Source organism: Trichosurus vulpecula, chromosome 5 (genome assembly GCF_011100635.1).
Source record: "Trichosurus vulpecula isolate mTriVul1 chromosome 5, mTriVul1.pri, whole genome shotgun sequence".
NCBI lineage: Eukaryota > Metazoa > Chordata > Mammalia > Diprotodontia > Phalangeridae > Trichosurus > Trichosurus vulpecula.
In genome coordinates this window covers 279,137,922-279,150,239 of record NC_050577.1, presented here as the reverse complement: position 1 = coordinate 279,150,239, position 12,318 = coordinate 279,137,922, and the positions used below count along the sequence as shown (strand labels likewise).

The following is a 12,318-nucleotide window of genomic DNA, read 5'->3' as shown; positions in this document are numbered from 1 at the left end:
GTATTCTGCATTTGACACCTAGGGATCAAAGTAGTGGGGGGGGGGTCTCTAATAAGAATCTCAGGGTCTTTGAGTGTGGACATTTTAGTCTACACTTTCTTACAATTCCAAATATCTTTCCATAATTATTAGACCAATTCACCATTTTATTAACAGGCATTAAACTTGTCCAACATTGACTATTCCCATATCCTGTCATTTTTGCCAATTTGCTCCAGGTCAGGGTTGTTTTGTATTTCATTTCTTTCATGATTAGTGATTTGGAGTAATCTTTAATAATGGTTAATGGTTTGCAAGTCTTTTGAGAAATGTTTGTTCATATCCTTTGACCACTAATTCATTGGAAAGTAGTGAGTGGCTCTTAATCTGAGGTATTTGTGTTAATTATATAGTTTGGATATCAGATCCTTATTGACAAACTTTTATCAGAGCTGTTCGATGCAAAGATTGTTTTTCCGATCAACAACTTCCATTCTTATCTAAGTAGCGTTGGAATTTTTGCAAGCAGAAGCTTTTCAATTTCACATAATTAACATTAGAATCAATTTCATCTTTTATGATCTTTTATGTTGGGGGGGCCATAAATGTTCAAGGTGCTTATTTTGGGTTCCCTTTTTAATTTATCTTTTTTTAATTCTCTAACAACTATTGACCAACTGTCGCCAACTGACAGACAAGCATAGGAGCCAGGGGAAGTGGCAGCCCTTCCCCTCTCCCACATTGGTCTTGCTTCCAAACCAATCATCATTTGGAGAGGCTTTGGTGGAGGAGACAGGCATCCCAATTCAACAAGTACTTATTAGGTATTTACTATGTGCTGGGTACTATGCTAAGTACTAAGCAACTTGTGTGGAAGTGCAGTCTGGCACCTGCTTCTGTAGGTGCTAAAGCCACATGAGTTAAAGACCCAGAAAAGAAAGTTCTTGTCACCAAAGTCTTTGACATTGTCAAATAGTTCAACATCAGAAATTGATATGATTTTAAGTGCCTTGCACATAGTAATGTAATAATTATATTATGGCATGCTTTTTCATTGATTTTCTTGTTGGCTTGCTGAGTTTTCTGAATTTAGAAGCATTTTATTTGTATTATTTTATTTGGTCAGAGAAGAGCTACTTTTTATCCCACCATCTTCCCAGTATTCCTTTGTATATCTACATTATAGACATGTTTAAATATGTGTATTGGTAAGTATAGTTAGTAGCCACTGATAGAGTGGAGATAATCTGTGTTATTCTAGAAAGACTGAACTTAATATGTTTTCTTTATATTAAATAACATCCTTGTTGCTTGCTGTTGGTTAGTAATTAATTTCTTATCTGGAATTGCATTCTTTAAAAAAAGTAAAAGAAACATTTTATTGATGCCTTTTAAATATTACAGTTGTTCTGGATATATCTTCTTCCCGTCTCTCCAAACCTTTTGAACCTTCTCATCTTGTAACAAAGAAAAACAGTTAAGTAAAAACCCGACTGATCTAGCAACCTAATCGGACAGTAAAAATAACATTCTTTTTTTCCCACAGCCTTCTTATATCTTCAAGGAAAGGTGGGAAATGCATTTTTAGTCGCATGTATCAATGATACAGTGTCCTCGCTCTTGTTGTCTCTCCATAAATACACCCACACAAACACACACACACACACACACACATGCATGGTGGAAAATGCATTTTTAGTGGCATGTATCAATGATACAGCACTTGTGCTCTTGCTCTCTCTCCATAAATACATCCCCCCCCCACACGTGTGTGTGTGTGTGTGTGTGTGTGTGTGTGTGTGTGTGTGTGTGTGTGTGTAATTGAGAGAATTCTCTTTCAGGTTTAGATTGAACTAAAAAGTGACTGAGATCCCTCCCAACTTGAAATTCTGCTGATTAACTGACTCGGTACAAAAGTAGGCAGTCAGGAAATGCCCAGTAGAATTTGATGCCTTTTAAAAGTGGGGAATCCCAGAAAAACGAAAGCAAGAGTCTAGCTTTCTTGGGCTTGTCTGGTTATTACTATAATTTTATGTACTAACTTATCACCTTGGCCTCTCTCAAAAGGCAGACTAAATAACTTGGTCCACTGAGTGTCGTTTGTTGCTTGTTTTTGATCAGTTAAAGCCAGCTCATTGGGAAACAATATTTTGACCACTCCTCTAATTATAGCAAAGGGGGATTTGAAATATTGAATGAGTCAAAGTATGGTGGAGTCTGAATTATGCATGAAAGGAAGATGGTAAGAAATATTCAGCTTTCATTTGGGAATAGACTGAGTGTAGTACAAGAGGAATGCTTTGTCTGAACTCAGGTACCTCTCGAAAATTTTTATCACTTTTATGGAGGTTGTTTGCCACAGAGTACAAATGAAAGAGAGAGATTCCGTATAGATAGTGGGATCTCCTAAACTCCTTTGAGAATGGCATAGAGCTCCTTGTATTAAAGCCAGAATGCTTCAGGGCATCTTTTCTTTTGATCCACAATCACGCAGAAGAACACAACCTAATAATCACAGGAAAAACCAGATGGGTAAAGAATGCCTACTCTTCTGGGAGACAGACAGTCCATTTCTTAAGGCCAGGAACTGTCCAGATTATGATACAGTTATATGGATAGCTTTTAGTGAAGTAGTTCTTCATTACCTGAACTTTGGATAGACTGTAAATGAGCTGGGTCCAGAACTGGATAAATGAAAGGAAGCAGGCTGGATTGCATTGTGGAAATTGTGCAGTACTTTTAATGATCCCAAGCTTCTCCTTGATGGACAAGTCTCTTTATTATTTATTTTTATTGATATTTCTTTATATCAGTTTCATTTCTGATATATCCCTCGCCTTCCCCAATAAGCTAAGCCATCCTTAGTAGCAGAGATTTTAAAAGAAAACAAGCAGTTGAGCAAAACCAACCAATACTTCAGCTGTTTGACAATATTTTTAGCATAATTCTGAATTGGAAAAAAAATCCTATTTTTAAAATTTGTCAGTTAGTAGCTTAAGCAAGTAATTTTTTTAAAGATAATTTTCTATTGAAAGTTACACCAAACAGCAATTAGATATTAGGTTGTAAGTCAGTAAACATAGCAGCTTTGCGTTTTTCAGTAGGAATCATGTTTCCTTGTGTGTGGATAGTCATCATATACAATGCAAAAAAATAAGCAAATGTGAATCAGATTTCAGTTCAGAAGAAAGTTTTCAACATAAGTTCATTATTTTTGTATGGTTCTCCTTAATGGATGGTATCAATATCTTAATTCCCTTCATGTTTGGATTTTTTTTAGTTGTTTTTGTGCAATATAAGATCTGTTTGGCTGATGCAAAAAGGAGAATAAGGTATAAATATGGAAAGTTAGTTTGGAACCAAGTTGTAAAGGATTTTAAATGACAAAAAGAGGAGTTTAAATTTGATCCTAGATTCAATGGGTAGTCACTAAAGATTATTAAGGAGACTGACATTGGCCTGTTTAGGAAAGTCATTTAAGTGGAGGTTGGATTTGACATGAGGTAGGGAGAACAATACTAGGAGACAGCTGGGAAGTGCTCTGGAAGGGGTAAGGGTGTTTTTCAGGTGGGAAAATTTTCCCAGTAACTATGGCCAAAGAGATATAAAACTGTGCATACTCTTTGGTCCAGCAATACCTCTACAAGGTCTGAATCCAAAAGAGATCATAAAAAAGGGGAAAGGATCCATGTGTACAAAAATATTCATAGCAGATCTTTTTGTGGTGGCAAAGAATTAGAAATTGAGGGGATGCCTATCGGTGGCTAAACAAGTTGTGGTGTATGGATATAATGGAATATTATTGTGCTGTGAGAAATGAGGAGCAGGCAGATTTCAGAAAAAACCTGGAAAGACATATATGAACTGATACATAGTGAAGTGAACAGAACCAGGAAAACATTGTATACAGTGATAGCAACATTGTGCAATGACCAACTTTGATACACTTAGCTCTTCCCAGCAATACAATGATTTAAGACAATTCCAGAAGACTGGTGATGGAAAATGCTATCCACGTCCAGGGAAAGAACTATGGAGTCTGAATGCGGATTGAAACATACCGTTTTCTTTCTTGTGGTTTTTCCCTTTTGTTCTGATTCTTCTTTCACAGCATGACTAATGTGGAAGTACATTTAATATTATGATTGTACACGTATAGCCTATATCAGATTGCTTGCTGTCTTGGCAGGGGAGAGAGGGAAGGAGGGAGAAAATAATTCGGAACTCTGAATCTTACAAGAGTGAATGTTGAAAAAATAAATAAATGGAAAAGAAGAAAATTTCAGTGGGAACTAGAAAAAAAAAGAAAATTTTCCCGGTAGCACTTATAAAGCTGAGTTATAAGCTTGCATAGGCTTGAGGAGCAGAATGAGGGAATGTTGAGTGGTAATGAGGTAGGTATGATTGGAGACAAAACTTACAATTGACTTTGAGAGGAATGTGACCCATTTTCCTCCCTGAATAGTTGATCCAGGTACTCTTTAGGGATGATGGTGGGGAGGGAAATTGGCTTTTCCATGAAGTCTTCCCTTATCGACCCTAGCTAGTAGTGATTTCTCTCTCCCTTTAAGCCCTCATTGCTTATTGTGGGTGCCTTTCAATTGAACTTACTTCATTCCGCCCTGTATTATGGTTATTTGTGTACACATCTTAACCTCCTAGACTAGAATATATGTTTTTTGAAGGCAAGGTCATGACTTACTCATATTTGTATCCCTCACAGGTCCTTGCGAATAGCAGCTGCTCAGTTGCTACAATTTTAAATTTTATTTTTCTATTTTTAAAATAAATACATAAAGAAATAGGATTTTTCCTTTCCCCCCCTTCCTCTGCACTACAGTTTGTCATAGTGAATAGAGAGCTGGCCTTGAAGTCAGGGAGACATGAGTTCAATTCCTTCCTATGGCATATACTGTCTGACACTGAGAAAGTCACTATATCCTCTCAGCGCCCCCAAGCAACTCTAATTTTTGCTAGCATTAATAGAAGAAAGGTCTTCACTGGTTCCTTCATCTATGAAATCATGGGTCTGGACCAAAATTTTAAAATCTCCTACCCCATAAGTTCTTTTTTTATAGGAGAGGTGGTAATGAGGGAAACTTAGGACCACAAAACTATGCACTAGCCCCCAGAATAATAGAAGAATAGGGAGACTGGCTTTCAAAAAATAGGTCACTATTTGCAAGGCTGAAACTAGCATCTAGATTCTATTTTCTCTCTTAAGCAGCTTTTTTTACTTCATTAAATCAGGACAGAACTTTGTTTTATATCTTTTTCTTTGATGCTAGCATTCAGTCATTGCTCTATAGTGTCGAGGTGATCTCAAAGTCTATACTAATAAAGTACAAACTTTACAGGCCTTATTCAAGGACTTTGAATGTAAACCCTAGTCTTCTAGTGTCTGAGATCTGTCTTCCATACAGCTGTCAGTTTATAATCTTCCTGAGGCACAAATTTGGCCATGCCACTCCCTTCCTAAAAAGCCTTCAGTGGAACTTTGTTTTTTTTCCTTATCTCATATTATTACCCTTCATTCTATCTGTATCCAAGCAGTACTGCCAGCTGTTCCTGAATTCAACATTTCATCTAGCTCTTCTGCATTTGCACAAGCTGTCCCCAAAGCTAGGATGTGCTTCCCCATCTTTGTTTCTTAAAATCCTTTAACTCAAGGGCCATCTGTTTATTTTTTGTTAATATTCTCTCCCTCTTCAAATTACCTTTTTCAGTTTATCTGTGTACATATTATATCTCCTCAGCAGAATATAAACTCGTGTGCAGGTACTTTTATAATGTTTTCTTTATATCCCCAGCACCCAGCATAGTGCTTTATACCTCGTAGGTTTTGTATGAATGTGTATTGATCTGAGTTGAATTATTGATGTATTCAGGGGAAGAAATTAAGACTGACTTACCCTATTCATATAGGAAATACAGAAAAATAGAATCTACTCTAGATCTTTACTGCTAAATGCTGTTCTCCCCTGGATGACTTGCTCTATTTACTAACACATTTAAGTATGACCTTGGTAGGAAGACGTGGGATTAGTATCTGAACATGTAATCTCCTGAACTCTATAAATACTTTGACTATTGTACTTTTTTTCCTTTTTTTCAGACTTCACGATTATTTTAAATCTTGAACCAGGAAATAAGCAAGCAAAATGTGAACTTTCCAGTATTAAAAAAGTATGTATTCTTGTCATAGCAACATTTTAAAATTCTGAAATATGAAAATATTGAGTTTATTAAGTATTTCACTTGAGAATATCAGATTACCATCTCACATTCATTTTTAAGGATCTGATTGAAAAAGCTGGGCTGATGTGTTTGATAAATCAACTGAAAGGCAAAACTTGGTAAAATCTATTGATAAACCACTTCATCTTAGATCAAATGTAAGTATAACTATTTCTAGGAGTTTGCATTTCTCTTTTAATATTAGTGTTATCTCAAGAAATGCTGGAAATTTACTTGCATATATAAAATATAGAACTCTAATACACGTGTTTGAAAGGCAAATATGGGACGTTCTACTTTGAGCAGTTGTGATATCTACTAGCCTTATTGAGATAAGAATAAGAAAATAACACAGCTATTTAAATTCCCAAAGTAAAAGAATGTTTTAGGATATTTTGCACTGCAAACTTAAATTTCATTATCTTTTTTCTGATAATAAATTAATGTAAAATATTTAATAAAAGTGCTGAGAAAATGAGATGTTTTCCTTTTTATTACCTTGGAGAAGCAGCTCAATTAATAACATTGTACTTAGAGTCAGAATAACTGGGTTCAAGTCTCAGTTCTTCTTTTGATTAGTGCTGTGAATATAGCAAGGCAGCACTCAGCCCTACTGAGTCCCTATTTCCTTGTTTGCAAAATGGATGCTGGCTCTCCCTGACACACAGGATTGCTCTGAGGAAGGCATTTTGTAAACTCTAAATCTTACATAAGTTATTATTATGATACCTTATATTTGTTTAGCATTTCATAATTTACAGAGCATTTAGACTTGTGCATCTTATTCAGAATAGTCCTTAAAACAGTGCCATGAAGCGTTCACATCTCTTCTCTTCTCTCTACTCAATAAACACAATACTACAATAAACCCAGGAGTGTTTATTGATGATTGTATTGTCTGCCCATGGTAGAATATAAGCTTCTTGAGAGCAAGGACTTCCTTATTTTTGTATCTGTGTCCACAGAGCCCAGCACAGTGCCCAGAATATAATGACTTACTAATAAATAAGTAATTGATACTCAGGGCAATTGGTATTTTTCCTGTTTTCATATAATAAAAGTTAGGGACAATTATTCGCCAAAATTTCTAGAAGTCCATAGAAGAGCCATGCCTAGAAATGCCTTTCTACTGCTTTTTCACTGACATCACGTTTCAAATGGATCTGTCAATTTATTTTTACTTTGCTCTGTAACTTGGAGGTTTAGAAATTGGCTTGTCCCCTCATAAATTATATATTGTTTATATAAACTAAGGATGGGTAAACCCTAGTCTGGAAAATGGATTCATATTTGTGAAATGAAACTGGGATTTTTGAACTCTTTAGTGATAGTCTCCTACAACAGAAAGATGTTACTCCGAAGAAGAGAGCCTTTTTCTCTGTGAGCTATTATATAGTAATCATCACAACACATTTAATTAGATAAAAATCCAAGAAAATAGATCTCAGAGTTATGAGAATTGATGATGAAAACTCTGTGTGGACACTTGTTAGTGGGGGAAATGAAAGGTGGATTTAAAATGTGTTTAAACTATCTTACAATATGCGTAGATTTCACCAATCTGAGGTGAAGGACATAGGTAGTGGCACTGAATAACCTCAGTGGGGAGAAGGGAGTACAGTTTGGCTGGAACGTAGAATATATAGAGAGGGAAATATGACATGACTGGGGTGGTCCATTGTAGTTTCCGAGGTTGTTCAATGTTTGGATTTATACCTGAGGAAATAAAGGAGTAATTTTCTCATTGTTTTCTCTCCAGATACCTCTGTTTCTAACCCCGTCCCTCAGGGAACTTGTCTTGTATAAGTTAGGAAGGAGGAAGATTCTGACTTGGCAGGAAGAGAAGTGTTCCATCCTCCAGTATCATCTCCCATCTCCACCCTTACTCCACTCTTGGGCATTTTCCTTTGTGTAGGGATTATCTGTGGGAGATAGAGTGCAGGCGTCTAGGGATAGCAGCATTCATTTTCCAGAAGCAGAGTAAAGATATGTTTGGAGGGGGAAGGAGTACCTAGATTCTTATCTAAGGTGAAGAAGGCTGGGAAATAGAGTGGGGCATTTGGGGCTCTAAGACCAGAGTTGGGGTGAAAGGTGATGGGGACGGGTAGACAACTGGGTTCTGTGAAAGGATTGATACCCAGGAGGTGGGGTGGAGTTAAGGTTTCCTAAGAACCTCTTTTGACTAGAAAGTCTGCTCTATAGTTCCATCTTCCCAGCTCTCCTTACTCCCTTCTCACTCTTTCTTTGACACTCCCCCCCTCACTCTCCCTCTTTCTCTGTCTACCACCCCACCCCACCCAGTCTTATTTTTCAACCCAATGCCCCAGGAGTTTTCCTAAATATCATCTCTCTCATCCTTTAACTACCCCACTTGGTTCTTTCCCCTGGTTCTTCTATGCATTTTCTCCTCTTTTTCCTCTAACCCACCCATTATATTGTCATCTCCCTTTCCCCTAATTCCTTGCTCCCAAATACTCTGCTCTTTCACCACTTGTCTTCCTGTAAATCTTTGTCTCTTCTTTCCCTGTATATTTCTTAAGTTTATTTTCTCAGTCTTTCCTCTGGTTTCTTTTCACTCCTTCCAAATTTCTCTTCCCTCTCCCCATCTTTCCCTTTCTCCAAAGGGTTATCTTTTTCCCAAAGGAAGCTGAGGGCAAAGGCAGAATAGTGAACTTCCTTTAGATGTCTCTACACTGTACTCTACCTGTACCATGCCCAAGGAAGCTATGACCATATGTCCAGGGCCTCAGGAATTATAAGTGGTCCCTAACCCCCCACTGCTACTCTAAGTGTCTTCTCCACCCATTCCTCAGCCTTTTAGGTACTCAGTGTCCTCAGTTGTCTTGTGAGGTAAGGGCTGAAGAGAGAAGTCAGCCCTTCCCAGTTAACTTGAGGTGGCCCATGCCCTCTGCCACCTCTATTCCATCTGTACCCCAGCTTCCTAACTCTGGGGAGAAGCAGTGTAACACTGCTGAGATGATACTAGTACTTGTGAGCTACCTCTGTCTCAGCGAAAGCTGCCTTGAAATGAGGTCCCCTTGGAGACCACCATTTATTAGTACACTTTTGGAAGTTCAGTGCCACAGGAGTTAAGGGCTGACCAAGACCTGCAGTTTTTCTCTCCCTCTCACCCCACCAGATGAGAAGTTGTTATTACAATAGGAGCTTTGAGGACGACTGCAGTGATTGAGATTGTGGTTCTTTTTTTTTTGAGGGGGAAGGCAGGGCAATTGGGGTTAAGTGACTTGCCCAAGATCACACAGCTAATAAGTGTGTCAAGCGTCTGAGGGCAGATTTGAACTCAGGTCCTCCTGACTCCAGGGCCAGTGCTCTACTCACTGTGCAACCTAGCTGCCCTGAGATTGTGGTTCTTGGTAGTATTATGGAGGAGCAGGCTACTGGAGATTTAGCAGATAGCCCTGGACTTGGAACTCAGAAAGTCCCAAAGTATAGGGTGAACTGGTAACTGAAATTGTTTTCAGATCTTTCAGAATGTTCTCCGTATGTTTGAGAATACCTCTCTGGTTCTAAAGGGAGCCACCAAATTTTGAGTAGTGATCTGAAGAAAGTTGGCCAAAAGAACAGTGTCCCTACAATTTGTCCAGATATTTGTGGTGTTGGTGGTAATATTAAACCATTAGGATGCAAATATATATCAACGAACTGACTTTTCACCATTCAATTTAGAAACCACTGTCATTGAGGAAATTGGTAACTTGGTGCAAAATGTTGATTTGCCAGCAACAAATACCATTTCCATGTTAGAGACCAATTGTATTAATCCAACAAACGTTACGAAGGCTTCAACTATTACAAGTAAAAAGAATTCAAGCCAAGATGATCTTTTTCCCACAAGTGATACTCCAAAAGCAAAAATATCAAAAATAGAAGAAATCACAGATCTTCTAATCCTGAGGTGAGTACAAATGTGTCCATTTGGTAGTGTTCTGTGGGGACCTGATTGCCATAGAAAAACCAAGGAAACAAAGGTCAAATTCTTCAAGGGCACTTGATTGAACTGAGTGCTAAGAACCCATTTTGATTGCCAACACATCTTAGCAAAGGTACTGAAGTGGTTTGCCATTTCCTTTCCCAGCTCATTTTACAGATGAGGAAACTGACTTGTCCAGGTCCACCCAGGTAGTAAGTGTCTGAGGCCAAATTTGACCTCATAAAGATGACTCTTCCTGATTCCAGGTTCAGTGCTTTATCCACAGTGTTGCCTAGCTGCCCTCTAGATATGTGAGTAGGTCATATATTCCAATCTCAGAAAGGTATATATTATAAGTGCAACCATTTCTGGATGTAATATAATCACTGATGAATCTGGTCAGATAATATTATAGAATAGAATAGAAACCATTTGCACAGTAAATTAAATATTCATGATGCCATTTTGGTTTGCAATGTCCATCTATCTGTCTATCTACTACCAATCAATGTATATCATTTTCTTCAGGACCTAGTTTAAGAGTTATCTCCTTACAACAGACTTCCATGAATCACAGAATCAGAAAAACTAATTCAGGTCTCTAAAAAACTTTACTTGATTTTCCCCACACATACAAGAAATAAAATTATTAATCCTTATCTTTCTTGCTAGTAGCACTGCTACACAACAACTTTCCCAATCTGCTTTCAGGGAGTTTCACCTCCAGGGTTATCACTGTATTCACTTTTTCAGGGGTTGAGGAGGGGTGTGGATTCAAGGAGTGGAAGGTGTATGACTTGTGATTTCATTGGTACAGGGAATTTCAAGAGAGGAAATAATGCAGATTGGAAACTGTACTGCATCAGAGAGTTGCCGGGAACACTGAAGGATTTAATGACTTGCTTGGGGTCCCAAAATAACTATGTGACAAAGGGGGAACTCAACCTAGTTTATCCTCACTCCCAGACCTTTTCCCTATCCACTACCCTAAGGCAATTTTTGTCTTACCTTCTTAGAATTTCTTAACACCAAGACAGCTTTTTTTTTCTTTTGTAGCTCTTCTCAATTCTTTGATAGGCATGCCCAACTTCTTTTTCCTTCTCCTTCAACTTGCCAATTTATTTTACTTATTTCATCTTGTCTTTTTAAATCCTTCTTCTCCTTCTGCCCCTCCAGTTTGATTCCATCTCCTCCTCCTTCTCATAACCTTCACATCGTCTTCTTCCTTATACCCTCCTCCATCTCTTCAAATCCTTCTCTTTTCTTTTCCTCCTTTACATGAAGTATTTCTCCTTCAGCTCAAGTTACTTCAGTTTCTCAAGGTCTCCTGAATTTCATTATATTATTAACTTTCAGTCTCTGATCTTATTCAAAATTCTAAAGGATTCCAAATGATCCTCACAACTCCTTCCCCTTGAGTTCAGATCCTGCTCCTACTCCTTTTTTCATGCAACCTCCTTTGCACAAAGGAAGGAAGGAAGGCTCCAAATACTCAGCTTCTCTGTGTCATATGACTCTTCTCACCAGCTTCCTGACATACTCACTCCTCCCCCTTGCCTCTTGTAAGTTCTCTTTTTTCTTTATTTTTTGAAAAAAAAACTGTATCATTTCTAGGAACACTTGATTCTACTTGATCATCTGGAGAGTGCAAAGGTTTTTTTCTCCAGCCTTTTTGCCTTCTTCTATATTGACTAACTCCTGTCGCAGTACAAACAAAGAACAAAATCTGTAGGTCACTGAAAAGCAACCTGTGTTGTGAATATGAGCTCACTGAAAGTGAGATACTTAGTCTTTAGTCACTCTGGTCGGTGGCATTTATAGTTGATGCATTTCCATGTCTTTTTGCCTCCCTAGGAGCTCCAGAGAAATGATGTCCTTTTGTTGTACCAGAAGCGAGTGAGACACACCACAGAGTATACGTTTTAAATGGAGAATTTATTAGCCGGCAACCATTGGGGTCTTGCTAGCCAAATCAATGCCCCAGTTTTGAGGTGAAGGTGTGGGTTATACAGGAAATTTACATGCCAGGTCACAGGGTGGTCTGGGGGTACAGGAACAAAGGTTCTGACAGATCACAGATTGTGACTGGTTATCATTAAGTGGGATAATCTTATCTATTGACATTCCTTGGAGGAGTTGCAGAGCCCCAGGAACGTTTGCTAGACTCCAAA

General features: G+C 38.0%; 1 pseudogene; it reads left to right on the top strand.

Annotated features, from left to right (window-relative positions):
• LOC118851337 overlaps positions 1-12,047 on the top strand; it is a 32,062-nt pseudogene extending 20,015 nt beyond the window's left edge.
• The last annotated feature ends 271 nt before the right edge of the window (positions 12,048-12,318 follow it).